The sequence below is a fragment of the Pipistrellus kuhlii genome, unplaced genomic scaffold (assembly GCF_014108245.1).
Source record: "Pipistrellus kuhlii isolate mPipKuh1 unplaced genomic scaffold, mPipKuh1.p scaffold_m20_p_16, whole genome shotgun sequence".
Classification (NCBI taxonomy): Eukaryota; Metazoa; Chordata; class Mammalia; order Chiroptera; family Vespertilionidae; genus Pipistrellus; species Pipistrellus kuhlii.
In genome coordinates, this window is record NW_023425471.1 from 13,251,171 (window position 1) to 13,273,255 (window position 22,085).

The 22,085-nt window shown below is 37.8% G+C and overlaps 1 pseudogene; it reads right to left on the minus strand.

The window, feature by feature from the left end:
* Positions 1 to 1,112: 1,112 nt before the first annotated feature.
* Positions 1,113 to 22,085, minus strand: part of LOC118720184 — a 33,923-nt pseudogene continuing 12,950 nt past the window's right edge.

Consider the following 22,085-nt stretch of genomic DNA (forward strand, 5'->3'; position numbering starts at 1 on the left):
ACCATCATGTTCAATTTGTGTATTACCCTTTTATTATATAGGATTAAACATGATAAATGAAAGGAATCTTATTACATAACTTTATTGGTTGTTCAATTAAAAGATGCTAAATGAATGAATCCTATATAAAAAACCATAATATGCAAATCAACTGAATGGCAGAATGACTGGTGGAATGACCAGTTGCTATGACACGCGTTGACCACCAGGGGGCAGACACTCAATGCAGGAACTGCCCCAGCCTGCAGGTCCCACGCCAGCCAGCCAGCCAAGGCGAGTATCAGTGGGGGGGGGGGGGTCCCCAATCGCCCCACTGGTCACCCTGCAGAGAGAGGCAACTGGTGGCTGCTAGGAGGTGCCTGGCCAGCCAGCAAGCAGGCAGCAAGAGGGAGCGTAGCTGGCAAGGGGGAAGTGCCAGGCCAGCCACAGTAGGTGCCAACTTGGTCCCCAATTGCCCTGCCAGTCGTCTTGCAGGGGGGACTCTACTAGCAGCAGGGGCCGGGGCTGGCAAGTGTGCAGCACCAGGCCAACCAAGGTGGGTACCAGCAGGGTACGGGGTGGGGGGGCAATCATCCTGCCAGTCACGCCACAGATCAGCCCTGATTGCTGGCCAGGCCTAGGGACCCTACCCATGCACGAATTTCATGCCTCGATACTCTAGTGAAAATATATTGAATAAATGCTGAAGGGAGCTGATACTTTTCTGTTGGTGAAATGTTTCGCTCCAGCAAAAGACTTAATGACCACCTACTAGCAGCACTGATGCGTAAGGAACCCTGATTCCTCTTTCTCGTACTTTCAGGCATTTCACAGCTGAGTCTACCACTGATGCTCACCCCCGGTCTCACCTGCCTTACTTCTGTCGAATTTCATCTTGGAACAAGGCTCTTGTACCCTATCTAACTTCAGGTGTTTTTTTATTATGGGTCATGCTCTTCTTATCAACTCGCACTTTCTAGTGGCAGTACAACAGTTAGAACAACTTGCCAGACTTAACTTCCCACTTGATAGGAATCTCTTCATTCCAGTGTCTTGCTTGGTCAACTTCACTTCAGTTCTTTTGAAAATTATGCATGCCTGTGTGCTTTCTATTTCATTTCCAAGGTCCGCTCTTAAAAGGCCAGTGCTTTCTGTGTGGACATCACATTCAGGTGTTTATATCTGAGTGTAAAGGGGTTTTCCCTGTTTACTGTGTTCTGGGGATAGAGAGAGCTGAGCACTGTGTGAGCACTTGGCCCCTGGAAGGGGAAGAAGTGAGGTGGGATGCAGCAAACTGAGATTATAAGGTTTCCGATCATCAACAACTGACCCAGAGACACATGGAGCAGATACCAGGAGACATTTTCTACCACTGCTCCGTGACTTGTAGAGATGTGCCCACAACTTTTCCTTACTTTGGAAAAGCACTGATGTCCCACGGGCAGATGGTATTATCATCTGAAGCATGCAGTAAGTGCCCACAGGGATTTGGGTTCCAAGAAAGCCCATAGCCTTCCTTCTGATGTTGCAAGTCCGGGCTGCACTCTCCAGAAGGATGTGGTTTAGAAGGATGTTTTGTGTAGTCAAAAATAAGAACATCATTGGATGGAGTCTTTGTTGCATTGATGCAAGGATTCTGTGGTATGTAACATGTCCTGTTTACTTCTTCATGGTTGATCCTGATTTCTATTTTACTTTTTCATCTAACAGAGCCAAAAGCTCAAAATTATCTGTTCTCACTGTCCGAGTGTGAAGCCTAAAGCTGAGCATCATATTTAGGGAACTGCACACTGGCTGTTGTGGTTTTGGTCATCCAATGTGTATGTCCCCAAGGCAGGTCCAGGAATCCTGAAATATTTCTCATCTGGTCTGCTTACATCTGGAAGCCACTGCACAGTTAGGCTGGTCTACTCAAGAGTAGTCGGGAAACTGCAGCTCGAGAGCCACATGCAGCTCTTTGGCCCCTTGAGTGTGGCTCTTCCACAAAATACCACATGGCGCGCACGTACAGTGCAATTGAAACTTTGTGGCCCATGCGAAGAAGTCAGTTTTCGCCTCTGAAAAGAGATTTCAATCGTTGTACTATTGATATTTGGCTCTGTTGACTAATGAGTTTGTGAACCACTGGCATAGGTCATTACCAAATCATAAAGAAAAGGTGTTCTTTTCCCATAGTTTGTACTCTTCAGTGATCACACATTCTTCTGCTGCGTCATCAAAGGCTGCTTTCTGTGGGCCATGGCACACAGGGGGATCCCAGGGTTGACTGTTGTGGGAAGGGCTGGGAACCTTAGCAGCTCCTGTTGTTTCCTACTGCCCCTCTTTTCTGTCCCATTGACTGTATTTGCTTCATTATTTATGGGCTCACTAAGATAAAAAGCACACATTTAAATGCCTTATTTTTTCCCAAGGAACTTCTTTTTTGTCGTGGCAAAAAATATCTCTTTCACATACATACACATATTCTCTCTCTTTCTCTCCTTCTCCCTCTCCTTCTCTCTCTCTCTCTCTCTCTCTCTCTCTCTCTCTCTCTCTCTCTCTCTCTCTCTCTCTCCCTCTCCCTCTCTCTCCCTCTCTCTCCCTCTCTCTCCCTCCCTCCCTCCCTCCCTCCTTCTCTCTCCATCTCCCTCTACTTCTTCTTCTCTCTCTCCCTCTTCCTCTCCCTTTTTCTCTTCTCCCTCTCCCTTGTTTCTCCTCTCCCTCTCCCTTCTCCCTCTTCCTCTTCCCTCCCCCTCTCCTTTTCCCTCTCCCTCCCCCTCTCACCTCCCCAACATTCCCCTCCCTCCACATTCACTCAATTGCATGCCTGTTATCTGTCATGTATGGAAATAGAGTCTGTGGGGATTGTGATGAAAACAAATATCATCAGGTGGTTGTTTTTTGTTTGTTTGTTTTTTTCATTATTGACTTTATGCCAAGAAAATATTTTGAGCGAGGAATATTTTATATATCGATGTGTTTTTTTTTTTTTTTTTTTTTTTTTTTTTTTTTTTTTGTTAATCTAAGTTAAAATAAGTGCAATATCCAGTTAGCCTAGATTTGTTTTAATTGGCCTGGTTTTCAAATAGTCTGAATTATCTACCTACATTTCAAGCAATGTGTCCTAATTTTGGCTTGGGAAAATATGATCCTGTTGGAGATATAGTTATTTTGGAAAACATAACCACCTTAGAATTTTACTTTTTCCTGGATCAGAGTAAAATTATTTTTAATAGCTTGGGAAAAAAAGAAAAAATTAAAACCCAAGCTTTTAAAAAAAGACCTTTATTGTTGAAAGTATTACATATGTCCCCCCGTTTTTGCCATTTACCCCCTCCACTCTACGCCCACCCCTACACTATTGCCTGTGTCCATGGGATATGCATATATAAGTTCCCTGGTTAATCTCACCATACCCTCTACCCTCTCATTCCCACTGAGATTCTTAAGTCTGTTCCATGCTTCTATGTCTCTGGATCTATTTTGTTCATCTGTTTATTTTGTTCATTAGATTCCACATATCAGTGACATCATTTTATACTTATCTTTCTCTGGCTGGCTTATTTAGCTTTTTAAAGTTGGAGAATGCTTATAAGTTTATGTGGTATGCATGATTTATTAAAACTTTGAGTTGTAAACCAAAATTAACTCAATAAATTTGAGAAATATCCTGCTTTTTTGTATTATTTATGCACATTTTATACATTTAAATTCTTGGGTCTCTGTCTGATAAAGGGATCTCAGAACAGGCCTGGCCAAGATGCTCTACTTTGGCATCTGGCTTATTTTGAGCTAAAGGCAATCAAGACCCTGCAGGCTCACAAGAAACTTTTACTGCCCCTTAAAATTTTTTTATATTAGGGACTTTGCCCATAATAAAAGTTATTGCCAGAGATAACCTTTTATGGCATCTCTATAGGTCAGGGTAAATTTCTAATGACTGAACATCTGATCTTGTTATCCTCAGAATGATCTTTCTCCCTTCTGAAGCATCAGGTGACTTACCTCTTCTTTAACTCAGAATACCATATCTACCTCATTTTACCTTTCTGTCTCTGAACCTTTCATGTACTTGGGATTCCCATATGTCCATATATAATGAAATTTGCTTATTTCCTCTTGTTAATCTGTCAATTTAATTATTGGACCGAGTTAAAGAACCTAGAAGGATAGTGAAAAATTTTCTCCCTCTCCTAAACTGGCAACATGGGTTTAAAATAAGTAAAAAAGACATATTTCCTCATTTTAATTTTAAGGCACAAAACATATATTAAAAAAAAAAAAACAGCCTGGTTGGTGTATATATAGGGAAATTCATAAGTAATGATTGGAAGTGATGGGAAGATGGACATACTTTTCTGTAGTGGGTATAAATGGGGTGTGGCTGAAATCAGTGGACACCCAACCATAATCTATGCCATCCTTTGGTCAAGATAATTCTTTTTTGACCTTTTATCTTTGTTTTAAGATTAAAAAGGAAAAGCTCAACATTTTTGTTCATTTTATTTTTTAAGTAAGAAAAATTCATTAAATATCGCTCTTAAAAAACACAAAATAAATATTTATATGAATAAATTTATGTTATCCTTATTCTTGATCTGGTCAAGGTAATTCTTGACCTACAATAACATCAGTGAGCAATTGTCATCTTGGTGTTTCTCCCTTTTACACTTTTGGGCTTAAAATGAATCATCTCATTTATCCTTTCTGTGGCTTACACTGACGATTTGTTGCAGCTAATCATTTTTTTTTTCATTATTGATTAAGGTATTATATGTGTTTTCTTATCGCCCCATTTCCCCTCTACCCCCCACTCATGCCCTCTCCCCACTTTTGTCTGTGTCCATTGGTTAGCTTATGTGCATGCATACAAGTCCTTTGGTTGATCTCCCCCCCCCCTTATCTTCACCATCCCCTACCTTCCTTCTGAGGTTTGACGGTCTGATCGATGCTTCTCTGTCTCTGGATATGTTTTTCTTCATCAGTTTATGTTGTTCATTATTTACCACAAAAGAGTGAGATCATGTGATATTTATCTTTCATTGACTGGCTTATTTTGGTTAGCATAATGCTCTCCAGATCCATCCATACTGTTACAGATGGTAAGAATTCCTTCATTTTTACAGCAGAGTAGTATTCCATTGTGTAGATGTACCACAGCTTTTTAATCCACTCATCTGCTGATGGGCACTTAAGCTGTTTCCAAATCTTAGCTATGATAAATTGTGCTGCTATGAACGTAGGGGTGCATATATCCTTTCTGCTTGGTGTTTCTAGTTTCTTGGGATATATTCCTAGAAGTGGGATTACTGGGTCAAATGGGAGTTCCATTTTTAGTTTTTGAGTATATGTACCACATCTGTTCTCCTCAGTGGCTGTTGCAGATAATTTAATAAGTTCCATAATAGAGGAGCAAAGGTACATTTCAGGAGATATTCAAAGCATTTTTTAAACCCTCATTACTTCTCTAACATGGCATGTCATGGTTGCTTGAATATGTCAGCCATTCTGTGTATGTTTGCCAAGCCCCTGTGGGTTAGTGTAAATAAACATTGTTGTTAGGCTGAGAAACAGGCTGCATTACCTATTTGCTGCTTATATTGTTCTACTATTTTCACCAAAGCCAATGTATATATTTGAGCGTCTACCAGATGTCCAGCATTTTGCTAAGTATTGTGTAGTATACAGGGGCGTGATGGGGAAGAAAGTATCAGATAAAAATATAAAGAAGGGGACATGTTGAGGACAACAGCCATATAAAATATTTAGAAATAATATAAGAACAAATATACAATGGGCTTAGATTGTATTGATTAATAATAAATTCTTCATGGTGTAAGTTATGTATTGGGGCAGCTACAAGTCCTCAAGCCTTGATGAAGTTTAATTGGTTGGGGTACATTATGGGAACTACATTCCATTCATTAGTTGCATGAGTATAGCTGACCTTGTCTAGCATGCTACTACTTTTTGAATTGTTATTATTAAACACAGTACTTTGGTAGAATGGATCAATTACAACTCACTTTCATGATTGTTAATGGGAATTTTCGACTCCTGTGATAATTGCCCCACCACACTTAATTTAATTTTTTTTCTACCGCACTTAATTGTAAATCCAATACATTTTCATTTTATTGCTCCATCTTCTAAATTTAGTTGCTAAAATAATATGAAAGCATCCTTTAATTCTTTTTTAAAAAAATCTAAAAATCAGGTTGTAGAGAAAAGGGAACCCTCATTCATTGCTGGTGGAAATGAAGACTGGTATAGCCACTATGGGAAAAGTCTGGTGATTCCTCCAAAAATTAAGGATGAATTTACCATATGACCCAGAAATCCCTCTCCTGGATATGTACCCCAAAACTCAAAAATATATATTCACAAAGATATAAACATTCCTATGTCCATTGCAGCATTAATCACGGTGACCAAGACACGGAGAGACAACCAAAGTGTTCTGCAATAGAGGATTGAATAAAGAAGATGTGGTACATATACACAGCACACAGCGGGGTACTACTTGGCCATAAGAAAAGAGGAAATACTGCCATTTGTGGCAACATGGATGGATCTTGAGATTATTATGCAAAGTGAAATGAGCCAGACCCAAAAAGCTAAGAATCATATGATTTCACTCATATGTGGGATATAAAACTGAAACTCATGAACATAGACAGCAGTGTGGTGCTTGCCAGAGGGAAGGGGTAGAGAGAGTGGGGGCTGTAGGGGACCTAGTATATGGTGACAGAATAAGACTTTAATTTGGGTTATAGGAACATAGTACAGTACACAGATCATGTAATCATAGAAATGTACGCTTGAGACTTATATGACCCTATTTACCAATGTCACCCAAATACATTTAATAATAAAAAAGTTCACAACGACCTCTGTTCTCTACCCCATACCCATTGGTAATCACCACACTGTTGTTTGTGTCCATGAGGTTTTTTTTTTTTTTTCCCTCTCTCTCTTATTCTTTTTCTTTTTTTTTCACAGCTCCCATATCCCACCCCATCCCCAGTAACTTTCAGCCTGTTCTCTATAAGTCTATTTCTATTTTGCTTGTTAGTTTATTTTATTAGATTCAACATATTAGTGAAATCATATGGTACTTGTCTTTCTCTAACTGGCTTATTTCACTTAGCATAATGCTCTCAGGTCCATTCATGCTGTCACAAAGGGTAAGATTTCTGTGGGTTTTTTTAGGTGTTTTTTTTTTTTTTTTTTTTTTTTTTTTTTTTAGCTGAGTAATATTATATTGTGTAAATATACCATAGCACTTTTATCATTCATCCACTGATGAGCACTTGGTCTATTTTCAAATCTTGGCTATCCTATATAATAAAGCCCTAATATGCAAATCAAATGGATGGCAGAATGACTGCCTGAAAGACCAATTGCTATGACATGCCCTGACCACCAGGGGGCAGACACTCAACTCAATGAGCTCCCACAGGGGGAGCACCACTCAGCCATTAGCCGGGCTCATGTCTGGTGAGCCTAGTGGTGGTGGTGGGACAGCTCCTGCATTGAGTGTCTGCCCCCCCCCCCCGCCCCCCAGAGGAAGGCGACTTCTGGTGGTGATAAGGGGGCAGGGCCAGCCAGTGGGCAATGCCAGGCTGCCACCCAAGGCAGGTGCCGGCAGGGGCCCCCAGATTGCCCCCACTTTCAGTCACCCCACAGATTGGCCCTGATCTCAGGTCAGGCCTAGGGACCCTACCCTATATTTGTTGGGAACAGTCTCTTAGATTTAAAAATTAAAATCTGACAAGGCTCTTCTGACACTGAAAAAACAGGATGTTGCAGAGATGATGTGCATGGATGCTGGCTTGCACATTTTGTGGTCACCCCTGATTTTGACATTTATAACTGTGTGACAAAGCCAGTTACTTAACTTGTCTCTGCTTCAGTGTTTCCACCCTTAAGATGGGGGAAATGGTACTACTGCCTCAGAAGGATCATGTTAAGTACTACTTTTATAATCAGGGCAAAAAAAATGTAGCTGCTCATAGAACAGCAAGATGCCTTTCACCTGTGTGAAAAGTATGGTCAATAGTGTATGCAGCATCCCGGGTTGCGACAGGGATGTCCGACTGCTGGTTTAGCCCCGATCTCCATGGGACATCCCTTGAGGGCACCGGCCGGGCTGAAGGACACCCTCTCCATGCATGAATTTCATGCACCAGGCCTCTAGTTGTAACTAATACTGAAATATTAGTTATATTATATACTCTTTTGAATTAATGTTTTGCGTTTCTTCAGATAAATTCCCTGAAGTGGGATTGCTGGGTCATAAGGCAGTTCCATTTTAAAATTTTGAGATAACTCCACACTGCTGTCCACTGTAGCTGCAATAGTCTGCATTCCCACCAATAGTGAATGAGAGTTCCCTTTTTTCCACATCCTCGCCAACACTTCTGGTTTATTGATTTATTGAAGATAGTCATTCTTACAGTTGGGGGATAAATGGTGTTGGAAAGAGACCTGACTTGGGGCGGTGAACACACAGTACAGTGTACAGATGATGTGTTGTGGAATTGTGACCTGAAACCTGTATACTTTTGTTACCAGTGTCACTCTAATAAATTCAATAAAAAGGAAAAAGTAGTTCACATAGATGTGCTGCCATATGCTAGACTTTTTTAAATATTTTGTATGCATATCAAGAACACTTAATTGATGATTTTTACTTTCCTTGAGGGCTAGTGAAGTTTTTAGAGGATTTTGTTAGCATTTGCTAGGTCCAAGGACTTGGATCTTCATTCCAGTTCTTTTTCTCCTAGAAACAGACTGATATTTCTATACTAATCATGTAACTCAGCTTTTCAAGATTTTAATGTGCAGAGGTTAAGTGATTTTTTATAAGTCACACTGCTAATCAATAGTATGTTTTCCTTTTTTATAAAGGAAAATTCTGTTCTACAAGAGTTATACAATCTTATATTATACATCAGAAATAGAAGGAAGTACTTTTATAAGTCAACCAATTTTATATTGTTTGATAATGAGGAATGTATGTTATTAAAATTTCATTACATCTTTTTTCAAAATAGGTATATTTTTATTGACTTTCTTATTATAAAGGTATTATAAATGTAATTCTTAATACCCGCATTTGAAGTTGTTTACATTGTATTTGCTTATTCTTACAGCCTTTTTCTGTGTGTTTTTTTAATGTGATATATAATATTTTAAACATTTATCCCTCTCTGTTTTATGCTATGGATATCTTTCAGTGTCATTAAATACAAATCTTCATTCTGATTAGAATGTCTACATAGTAGTGTATCAAACTGATAGGTTTTAACTTACTGAACCCAATCTCTTATTGATGAACATTTGGTGTCCACATTTTCTCTCTGGTACTGACAAGACAGAAATATTTATAATGTCTATGAGAGTGTGTATGATGAAAACTCAAAGATTCAAAGATCATCCTTTCCATCTGATTACCTCCTTAAGGTTCATTTCCAGAAGTGGTATAGCAATGTCATTTTTGCTTTTTCCCACTGCTCATTTATGTTTATAAATTGGTATTCTAAAGTCCCAAAAGTCTGTAGAGGGGGAAAACAGGTACAGAGAAGGGTACTTTTATTTTTCTAATAATCTGCTATGCATCAGATACTGTAAGTACAGTATTTCATTGAAAACCCACTTTAACCCTGAAAGTTGAGAAGAGTTTATTTGTGGGAAATAAAGAATTTTAATCTGGGTTATGGTCTACTAGTGAACTGCACAATACTCCACAGAACAGAGGAGAGGAACCTTTGTTTAATAGAGGAAAGAGAAGTTCAGAGGGACTGTTGTAAACAGATTTCATTGGAGGAAACTGGGAGTTCTAAGTGTAGTGGCTTTTCATTGGCTGAGTTGTAACAATCTTTCATTGGCTGAGTGATTGCTGGTGTGGACAAAATCCCCCTTTATTCTGCTACTAGAGGCCCGGTGCACAAAATTTATGCACTTGGGGGTGGTCCCTCAGCCTGGCCTGTGCCCTCTCACAGTCTGGGAGCTCTAAAGGGAGTGGGCCTAAGCCGTCAGTCAGACATCCATAGCACTACCACCACTTCACTCATCATCCTTGAGCCCAGCTTCTGGCTGAACAGCACTCCCCTTGTGGGAGCACTAACCACCAGGAAGCAGCTCTGGCATTGAGCGTCTTCCCCCTGGTGGTCAGTGCATGTCATAGCTACTGGTTGCTCCACTGTTGGTTGATTTGCATATTAGCCTTTTATTATTAGGACAATAGTTGAATAGAAAAAATATTATTGGAGGTGGAAAGTACTTTCTATTTGGAGCAATTGAGTATGAGTGGTAGGGTGTGAGAGTTCCCCATACAGGTCATCCCAACTCCAGTTTAAATGAGGTTTTTGTCCATTAGTCTTTATGGTGGAGAATTTAAGTCACTTGCCAAAGGCACATTATGAGTGGCAGGGCGACAAGGGAATTGAGTTCTGTCTAACCGTAGAACTTTGTTTTCAAATTGAAGTGAAATTCACATAATGTAAACTAACTTAGTAATGTACAAATTAGTGTCATTTAGAACATTACAGTGCTATGCAGTCATCAACATTAGTTCTAAAACATTTTCATCACCCCAAAAGGAAAACCTGTATGCATCAACTCATTCCCCATTTCTTTCTCTAATCCCTGGTAACCACTAATCTGCTTTCAGTCTCTATGGATTTACCTATACTGGATTTTATATATAAGTTGAATCATACAATACATAACTTTTTGTGCCTCAATTATTTTCCTCAGCATGTTTTTGAGATTCATCTATGTTGTAACATTTATGGCTGAATGATATTCCATTATATGTGTATTCCATAGTGTGTTTATACATTAATTTGTTGATAGACATTCAAGTTTTTCACTTTTTGGCAATTGTGGATAGTGATGTTATGAAAAATAATGTACAGGTATTCAAAGACTTGTTTTCATTTCTTTTGGGTAAATAACTTGCAGTGAAATTACTGGGTCATCTTATTCATAGAACTTTTGCAGCCTACATTCACAGGGGCATGAGTATTTATATGGTAATACAATGTTTTCTTACTATTTTAAATTAAAAATTTTAAGTAATTTTATTTTCTCATTTTAATTTCTTTATTGATTGGGGTATTAAATATTTGTCCTCATCCTCCCATTATATTCCCAACCCCCCCACTCATGCCCTCACCTCTCTGTTGTCTGTGTCCACTGGTTAGCGTTATATACATGCATGGAAGTTTTTTGGTTGATGTTTCCCTCTTACCCCCACCCTCCCCTACCTTCCCTCTGAGCTTTGACAGTCTGAACAATGCTTCCCGATCTCTGGATCTGCTTTTGTTCATTAGTTTATGTTGTTCATTATTTCCCATAGATGAGTGAGATCATGTGATATTTATCTTTCTCTGACTGGCTTATTTCACTTAGCATAATGTAATTATTTTTAAATATTGAATAATCACCCAGTTTGTTATTGTGACAAAGTTTGATGTTTAAGGAATTAAAGTCTTCACACTCCAGGCGTCTCATTCAGGGAACCTGAGACTCCTGTTAAAATTGTTATAATTTTGAGTTGAAGAAAGCACAAATGCAATTTTTAGCTGTGGCTATTGTTATATATAGTTTAGTTGACCCTTCTGGTTCAAGGTCAAGTGTGTTGTTAGTGAGTGGCCTTATCCACAGAAACCACAGATCCTTATAAATTCCCTGCTTATAATTGGGAAGACAAATCATGAATTTTTAAAAATGTAGTGCTGAAGACAATCTTTAAAGGGATCATCTTGATGAGGACATTTTTACATATAATTGCCCAGGAAACTAACTACTCTCTAAGGACCTTGAGTTCATATTGGATTTCTATGTAACTTCTGCCTGTGTATTTTGAAGTCTGGAAAATAGACTCGAGGAAAATTGGAGTGGGCAAGAGAAGTTCCCTACTTACTGTCAGTGAAGGAAAGCAGCTGCCATGGCTTGTCAGGGTAAGTGGGCCTCATTATCTCTCAGCAGTTTCTACCAGATCAGCTAGCTAGCCCAAGGAATTACCTTCTTCCTAAAGCATAAAATATAAGAAAGGAAATAGCTTTTTTTAATCAAAGGAGGAGAGTAAGCATGAAAGCTGAGAAAAGAGAAAGAAAGGAGAATTTAGCATCTTTAATTATAGTATTTTTCAGATGTAGGAGACCTGAGAGATCACCTTAACCCCACATCCCTATTTGAAATAGGGAGGGACTGGCTTAAAGTCACACAGCCCTGTGGTTATAGAATTCAACTATGCATTCTCCCTTGGCTTGTTTATTAATTTCCTGGTCCTGTTGTAACAGGTTAACCCATGATTAACGAGTTAAAACAACACACATTTATTATTTTACTATTCTGGAAGGCAGAAGCCTGACCTAAGTCTCATGAGGCTAAAGTCAAGGTTGGTGGGTTGCATTCTTTACTGGAAGCTCTAGGGGAGAATCTGTGTCCTTGTCCAGCTTCCAGAAGCTGCCCAATTTCCTTAGCTTATAGACTGCCTTCCATCTTCAAAGTCAGCAATCACATCACTGATTTCTGCTTCCATCCTCACATCTGCTCCTCTCGCTTGCCTCCCTCTTTTCCTTACTAGGATCATTTGGGGTCAGCCAGAGAATCCAAGATAATATCAAGATTCTTCACTTAATTACATCTTTAAAATCCTTCTTGCCACGTAGAGTAACACATTCATAGTTTATGGAGATTTGGACATGGCCATCGTTGGGGGCCAATGTTCTGACTATCATGACATGACAACTCCTTTAAGGAGAAAAAATATGCAGAAAGAAACAAAATATATACCCCTCTCCTGAGGACTTTGTAGATTTCTATATTGGCAAGTATATTTACTCATGGAAAAACAGTGCTTTTTATTTGTTATATATATTTTTTAAATCTGCACCTGAGGAGTAAGGATATATTTTCCATTGAATTTTGGAGAGAGTGGAAGGGAGGGTGAGGCTACAGAGAGAGGGAGAGAGAAACATCGATGTGAGAGAGATACATCGATTGGTTGCCTCCCATACTCATCCTGACCAGGAGTAGGGATCACACCTACAACCCAACTATGAACCCTTGACCAGGAATCAAACTCCTGGCCCACCAATATGCAGGCCAACACTAACCATTGAGCAACACCATCAGGGGCTGTTATATAATTTAAAAACTACTTTTGCATATAATATTGCATTGTCACCATTTTCATAGAGGCAATTAAGACTTGAAAAATTAAGAGAATTCTCAGAATAAATGGTAGCTCTGTGTTATGTATTCCACTTATTTATGTCTAAAGTCAGTGTTTACAACATTCTACCTACTATCTACCCACATCTGATGAAAGTGAGTTTTTGCACTTTCTTAATTCCTTCTGACTTTGAAGAAATGGAAGGGTAAGCTGTCATATGTTGGTTGATTTGTGGGCATTCTTCATCATGTAAAACATTCCAATACCTTTCAAAGACATGAAAATAGCATTGCTGCTTCTGGATTTATGTTGTAAGATACTGTAAAACCCCTGATGTCTTTACTGTGCTACAACTGTGGCTACACTATTCTGTTGTAAACTAAATTGAATTCTATATAACACTTTCTAGTCTATTCAGAAAACATCAAGGAAATGGAATTTATTGTATGTTAGTTTTTGGAAGCCAAATTATTGGTATAAATGGTATGTAATATGCTTACTGACCTATTCATAAATTTGGGATTATTCTTGAGGAAAGTAATCGTATTTTATTTACTTTATGTTGCACCATAGGATTTTAATAAATTTGTGGTGATATTAATTATTTAATGCTGACTAAATCTTAAGCTTTGAAAAGAACTGCAAGTTTTAAATTTGTGGTTTTAATTTAATTTCTAAATTAATCGCACATTGATAAGCATAACTATTAACTATGTTACCATTTTAAAATGAGACATTTCATGGGTCCCCAAAGGCTCTTCTCTTATCTCCAAAATGAGGAACAAAACCAAACAAAATCACAGATAATGGCAGAGCTTTTTACTTCGGAAGAGTTGGAAATTGGTTGGAATAAAAAAATTATGAATTTAAATATCAAACTATTTAACTTTCCACCAACTAAACAATTTAATGTTGGAATATTATTTGACATTGCTTACTTATTTTTATAATATTTCACTTTTATAATACTGTAACCATTTGAAAATAATCAGATTCTATGAGTGGATCAACTATCTTTCAATTATAACCGTAACTGCTTCACTTCTGTTGTGAAACCCCAGCTGCCAATTTGGTCAGTCAGTCCCATCAATGACCATGTTTCATTTAGTTATTTAGGCTGATGTTTATTTAGAATTAATAAGCCACAGCACAGTTGAGATTATACTTACCAATAGTCTGTTCTCTGGGATTTTATGGATGAATTAATAATTAAATTTTTCTAGTTTATGTAATGGCTTAAGCTACTGAATGAGCTTATTTGTGAGCTTATATTGGATTAACTTTATATGTTCTGTATAAAGAGGATGCACAAACAAAAAACTATCATACTTTACTGATTCTCAGTATACTTTAACATTTCTGAAATTAGGAGTTAATCTTAAAATCTAATTAACAGCATTACATTTCTTCTCTTACTGGTATAGGGTACACAGGAATGGTGTTTTTCTGACATTCATTGGCAACTTATTTTTCATGAAATCTCATCATTTATATGACTCTAAGCATGAGCATTTTCATGTTAATTTGTGTAATTCTTCTTTTAGGATTGTTTACAAACTAGATTTAGAACTCCTTCCTACTTAAGACTTTCTTCATTGATGTAATTTCATTTTTAAGTGTGAATGGTTATTTAAAAATAAAACTAAGATACAAGTGGACCTGTTTATGTGCAGTAGTTCAAGGAACGCATTTGGCAGAGTTGAATAGATTCAGTGGGATCTTGACACTAAGAGTAATGGGGATTTCTCTTGTATAATTTTTATTTTCCTTTGTGAACTTCAATTATTCTACACCAGTTGATTTGTTTGGAATGAATTGACCAAACTAACCTATTCTATATGGCCTAAAACTTCTGAGGAATCAAAAGCTGGGTAAATATTGCTAACTGTTGTTTCTATTTATATATAAACTGGAGGCCCAGTGCATGAAATTCATGCATAGGGGGGGTGTCCCTCAGCCCAGCCTGCACCCTCTCCAATATGGGACCCTTGTGGGATCGGGCTTAAATGGTTAGTGGGACATCATTCTCACAACCTAGGACTGCTGGCTCCCTGCCTGCCTGCCAGCCTGATCATCCCTAACCACTCCCCTGCCAATCTGATCCATGCCTAATGGCTCCCCTGCTGGCCCGATTGCCCCTAACTGCCCTTTCCTGCCTTCCCAGTCACCCTTAACTCCCCTCTCCTGCTGGCCTGCTCACCCCTAACTTCCCTCCCTTGCCAGTCTGGTCTCCCCTAAGTGACCTTCCCTTCTGGCCTGGTCACCCCTAAATGTCCTCCCTTGCAGGCCTAAATGGCCCCCAACTGCCCTCTCCTGCCTACCTAGTCACCCTTAACTGCCCATACTTGCTGGTCTGGTCACCCCTAACTTTCCTCCCTTGCCAGCCTGGTGACCCTAAGTTCCCTCCCCTCCTGGCCTGGTCACCACCAACTACTCTCCTCTATAGGCCTGGTCACCCCCAACTTCCCTCCCCTGCCAGCTTGATTGCCCAAAACTGCCCTCCCCTGCTGGCCATCTTGTGGCGGCCAACTTATTTCCACATGGGGCATCCATCTTTGACCACATGGGGGTAGCTATTTTATGAGTTGGAGTGATGGCCAATTTACATATCATTCTTTTTATTAGATAGGATTCTGTCTTGGTCATACATCCAGATTAAGTCTATAACATATTGAATTGAGATAAACAAAAGACATTCTCATGATTTAAAATTTTGTCTCAGAAGAGTACTGAAGATATTTAAAACAAATAATTTTTATTTCAATTAAAGATAAAACAGTGAAGTAAAACCATTAGAGTTGATTATAGCTTCCTCTAGACCCCTAAAGAGGCAGCTTTTTACCCCTGACCCCTTCCAAATTTCTCTAGTGCGATTTCTAAGCAAGGACTAACTGAAAATATAGTTGGTGATTTGGGATTGACACACTAAAAATACAAGATGAATACTTGGAAAAGAAAATGCATCTGGACATGTGGTTAGCTACAGGATCTTCTCCTTTATCCCAGATGACACCCCCACATACTCTTAACATTCCAGACAAGAACTTCAAAATTAATGTTGTTTACTCTAGTAGAAAATGATCAGAATTATTTTCAGCTTTTAATAAAGACCTCAGTAGCCTTAGGAAATTGGACATATTACTTCACTTGTCGTTTTTAAAATATAATTATATCACCTTAATTATCTAATGAAAATGGGGTGATTCATTTTAAATATTAAGGAATGCTTTTAACTAGAGGATTTTCCCCCCTGAATGTTAATTCCACTACCTTTTGTATTCTATATTATCTGAATGACCTTGCAAAGGACAGAAAGGGATATTATAGTCAAAGCTAGAGTAAGTATATTAAAGAATGATATAATGCTTATTTTTATTTACATTATGCATTTATGTTTGCAGGATTTGGGAAAGTTTGAGAATTGTAAAACAGGTACTCATAGCCCAGAATCCCCTGTCCTCCAATAATAAAAGATTTTCTTTGGAATATTTTTTAAAATTTATAAGGGAAATTTTTGTTTGCTGGCTTTAAAAAATATGTTTTTAATGATTTTAGAGAGAGAGGAAGGGAGAGGGAGGGGGAGGGAGAGGGGGAGGGGGAGGGGGAGGGGGAGGGGGGGGGGGGAGGGAGAGGGAGAGAGAGATGCCACTGGGGACTGAATTCATAACCTGAGTGTGTGCCCTTACTGGGAATCGAAATAGTGACCTTTTGGTGAATAGTATGATGCTTAATCAACAGCCACACTGGCCAGGGTTATTTGTGGGCTTTTTAGGTGATTATTAATATTTTCTTTTAGGTTACACGGTCATATATTTTATTGTCTTTATCTTGAAGTAATGAAATAAAATATCCCCTTTATTGAATTCAATATCTAATGCCTCTGTATTCCAGCATAATTATTACTCTAGGACCTATAAATACTATACACCTTTTTGTTTTTCTTCCCAGAATAATTCTACATACTCTCCAAGGCCATCCTCATTTATGTGCATTTATAGAAATGATTACCAGAATAGTATTAAAGTTTATTAGATAAGCGGATCAGCTGTATTAGAAATTTAGGATATGTTAAAAGGAAATTTAAACTCTTTCTGGATTTGTGCTTTGAGTTTCCTGTATGGTTTATTTTTATTTATTTTCACTGTAATTTTATTTATTTTTAAATTTTATTGCTGAAAGTATTATATATAGTAGTACATATATCTCCCCTTTCCCCCCATTCCGTGTATGTTTTTTAAAAGTTTTGATTTTATTATATTTTTTCTTCGTAGTGTGTAGAACAGCATGGACAAAAAAATTAATGTTTTCTTTGGCGAGCAAACAACTGCTTCAACAAAATATACCAATAACTATCCATTACAGGAACTACCTTTTGTTTACACAATATCTGTCATGTTATAATACATCAAATATTTATCAAAGTTGACATTACAGCTTGCAAGGTGCTTTTTTATTTTATTCTCATCATGAATCCTTGAATTAGTTATCATTATTTAATTTGTGAAAATTGAGAAATAGAAGTTAGAAGGACTCTATGTCTTGTCAAAAGCAATCATATTTGTACATTGTCAGTATTTTAAACTCTCATTTTCTGATTTAAAAAGTGCTTCCATTTCTGCCATATCAAGGGGCTTATTTGATTGGTGCTTAAAATTGTGACTATCAACTGCATATAATCTCTATACAATGAATGATGATGAATATCATATATGAAAATATAACGTTATATAGCCATTTGAAGGCACTTCAAATTTTGGAATTCACAGGAATTGTCTGCATTAACCTTCCTTTTTTCTGCTAATCATCACTCAAGGATATTTTTTCCATTGACGTTTTAGAGAGAGTGGAAGGGGATAGGGATGGAGGGGAGAGAGAGATGAGAGAGAGGGGGGGGGAGGGGGGAGGGAGGGAGAGAAGAGAAGAGAAGAGAAGAGAAGAGAAGAGAAGAGAAGAGAAGAGAAGAGAAGAGAGACACATCAATTGATTACCTCCTGCACTTGTCCTGATCAGGGAAAACTCAAGTATATGTCCTTGACTGAGAATTATAACTGCAATCCTTTGGTGCCTGGGCCAATGCTCACACCACTGAGAAACCTCAGCCAGGGCTTCTAGCCTTTAGAAAAATACTGTCAGTAAATATTTTATAATCTGGGTTATGGTGAGAGATATTGACAAAATGTTTGTGAATTACATTGTAGTTATGATCTATTTTTAAAATATATTTTTGTTGATTTCAGAGAGGAAGGAGAGGCAGGGAGAGATAGAAACACCAATACAATAGTGAGAGAATCATTCATCAGCTGCCTCCTGCATGCCCCCACTGGGGATTGAGCCCACAACCCAGGCATGTGGCCTTGACCAGGATCAAACGTGGGACCCTTCAGTCCACAGGCCAACACTCTGTCCACTGAGCCAAATCTGTAGGGCCATGGTCTATTTTTAAATTAAATTATTTTATATTAGTTGGATGGGGAAGAAAATAAGTCTTTATGAAGACTTATTTCTCACATTGAAATTTACTCTGGAAATGGTAAATTTGAAAACATGTAATGGAAGTATGAGAAAAAATATTAATAAAATGAGAAAGTATTTTCTATCCTCATTAATTTATCTCACTGTAAAAATTGTTTTAAACAATTGTTTTTACTATTGTTATTTAACCCACTATGTGAGAACTCAAAAGGCCATTTGAAATAAATAGGTGATGCATTGCAGAAAATAAGACTTTTCAATTGTAGTTTCTTTTGCCAATGCTACATAATCAAGTTCCACTTCAGGACCTTAATAACAATCTTTGTCAGACTCAAAAAGGAATTTCTACCTTCTAGCTCTAGGTAAAATAGTCCTAAAACATGCCACAAAGCTGAATGAAACTCGCAGCCTATCCGCTTGCCAATCTGGAGATTGGATATTTGTGTTTGTAATGAAAAATATTCATAATGTTTTGTGCAACACTCTTGGTGGCATATGGAGCTTGATTAGTGTCCTGGTTTGGTCACCTGCTACCTATATGGACTTAAACTGATACCCTTTATTTGTGTGTAGAATAGGAATTATAACACCTACTACTTAAATTAATTGAGAGGATTTGAGCTAAGATATATAATCCACTTAACATTGATTTGACACAGTTGAGTCATTTTATGAAAAAGCTGTTGCTGTTTTTCACTTTAAAGTATTTTCTGTGTTGCCTTTAAATGCATGCGTGTGCAAAGAGGTATACCAAGAATTTAAAGCTGTACATGTAGTATGAATATCTCACTTGGATAGTGGCTTCTATTTTGTATGGCTGCAAAAAATATTTGAATAAGATTATCTGAAGTTTTGGTGATTATTGGTTTCATCAGTAACTAATTAGCTCATTGGCAATTATACTTTTTGACTGAAAGGATGTGACCTGAAAATAGTGACAGGGTGTGCAATGGATATCCTGGTCACTGCATTAGGCACTGGGATTATAAAAATGAAAACACTAAAACTGCTTTTATGTAATAATTTTTAAACATGAAATCAGTGCAGGCTTTTCCATATATAAGCTATGTGTTCTACCTAGAAACCAATTTCTACCTGATAAAATCAATTTAATCATAATGCAAGCATTAAAAAAGATCTAAATAGTAATGTTACAATCTGCAAGTATTCTTTGCAATTAAGCATTAGCTGTAAATTTGCAGGTGCACATATTACTCTTTATTGAACAATAATCAAATAAAGACAGTTTTTTGTTTTGTCTTCAAGAATCACAAATGTAAGGTGATTTAAATTTTGCATTACAAGTGACAGTTATTTGGTTTATAACCTCTCCTTTACCCCTCCCCTATCTTCCCTCTGAGGTTTGAAGGTCTGAGGGGGTGATGGCATGAGTGGGGAGCTGGGGGAGTAATGGAGGGATAAGGAAACATATGTAATACCTTAATCAATAAAGATATTTTAAAAAGTGATAGTTATTTCACCTCAACAACTAGAATTCCAAATAATTGTAGTTTACATGCTATGTTATTCCATTAGAATGAAGTGTGTTGGGCACAAGCCTCGATAAACCTCTTTTCAAGATGCTTGTTTTGGGGCTGTCTCTAATTGCCCTCAATCTCTCCTTCATCCAGGCTTTCTGAAGGAGTTGTTTATATCCTGTCACTTCCTCCAACTCCCACACAGTCCTCAAGCCATGCTATTTTGGCCTTTGTCTCCTTCATTCGATGAAAGACATCTTGCTGAGATCATCAAGAACATCTTTAGCTATCTTCAGTGGAAGTTTTTATTCCTCTTTGAAGCTTGATCTCTTAGCAGTAATAGATAAGACCATTCTCTCCTTGAAACACTTTCTTAGAGTGCTTCTGAGGCAGAAAATTCTTCTAAATTTTCTCTTCTTTCTTTTCCATTCTCTGCTTCTGTTCAAGGTATATTTTCCTAGAACACAAATCTGTTTTCTTTCTAGGCATTCCCATTCACTTTATATGCTCGGTTTTAATTATAATTTATAAATATATTAATATATAAATTTATAAATTTATAGACTAATTTATAAATCAGGATGAACTAGGCTGTAATCTCAGTGGATTAAAATAATAAAAGCTGTTTCTTATTCATGTTATGTGTCCTATGATACCTAGGCTAAAGGATCAACTTCTGTATGGAATGTTGCTGGTTTCTATGTCATAGGGCAAGAAACTTGTGGAGTTTTTACATCAGCTATTCCATGATCCCATGTGGAAGTAACACAGGTCACTTCTTTGCAATTGTTGGACAAAACTAATATGACTCCACCAAAATGAGGTGGAAAATATTTGCTTTCCTGGTTTTCAACTATTTGGCCTGAAAGCAAAAATAAACTTCCCAAAGGAAAATTTATAAATCCCATCCAAAAGTCCAAAATCTTTAGATAATGTATGATAGTTACTATCTGGGTCCATAGAGTGAGAGGTCTGTGATACCTTCAGTTAATTGAGAGAAAGGAAAGTGTGAGATGGGAAAGCAAGCATGGCAAATTTAGGAAATGTATGTGTGTACACACACACACACACACACACACACACACACATATATATATATATATCAGTTATATAGTTCTAAGATATGTTATTTGCATATTTAACTGTTGTTAAAAACTGATTTAACTAATATTTTCCCACTGTATAATTTATATTATAATCCTTCTAGCTTGCAATATCAGTTTCATCAGTGACTGCCAGCCAACCCTCTAAAGTTAAGGGAGGGCATCGCCCCACTTACCAGTTCTAATTTTTGTATCTCCCAGGATATACTAGGTTATGCTACAAGTAGCAAACACTCCTCAAGTCCCAAAAAATTCAGTGGCTTAAACAAAAACAAAAAAAATATTTCTCACTCAGGTTATATGCTATACTTCTTTTGTGGGTCTGCTAGGGCTTCTGCTCCATATTATCTTTATTCTGAGACCATGGTTGGTAGAGAATTTCCCATTTGTAACTAAATGTTCTGTTCAACAGTTTCGTGTTGCTTCTTCTCATAACTCATTGATCAGACCCACTGAATGACCACACTGTGCCAGTCTTTTGCCTGTTTGCCCTGAGTCCATTCTCTACCCTTCTCAAACGTGTTCTGATTTACAATGGACTGCATTTTCCTTGTTTTCTTGCTCTCTGGCTTTCAAGTAGTTCCAGCCATTGGGAAATAGTGATGGAAGAATGGAGGGCCAGAGGAATGGAGAAACTCGATTACTGCATTTTGTCCTTCTTTCAGATTTGGAGGTCATCTCTAGCAGCAGTGGCTTCTCTGTGATTTCAGCTCCCAAAATATAGGCACAATGTCATTTCATCTTCCACAAATGGCTTCCAGAGTTGGGTAAAACTACTTTCTCTTTGACTCTTGTCTTTCTTCCTTGCTCTCCATCCTCTATTTGGCTTCTCAGCGATTTAAACACCTGTACAAACAATTCCATGTATTAATTTCTTTTGTG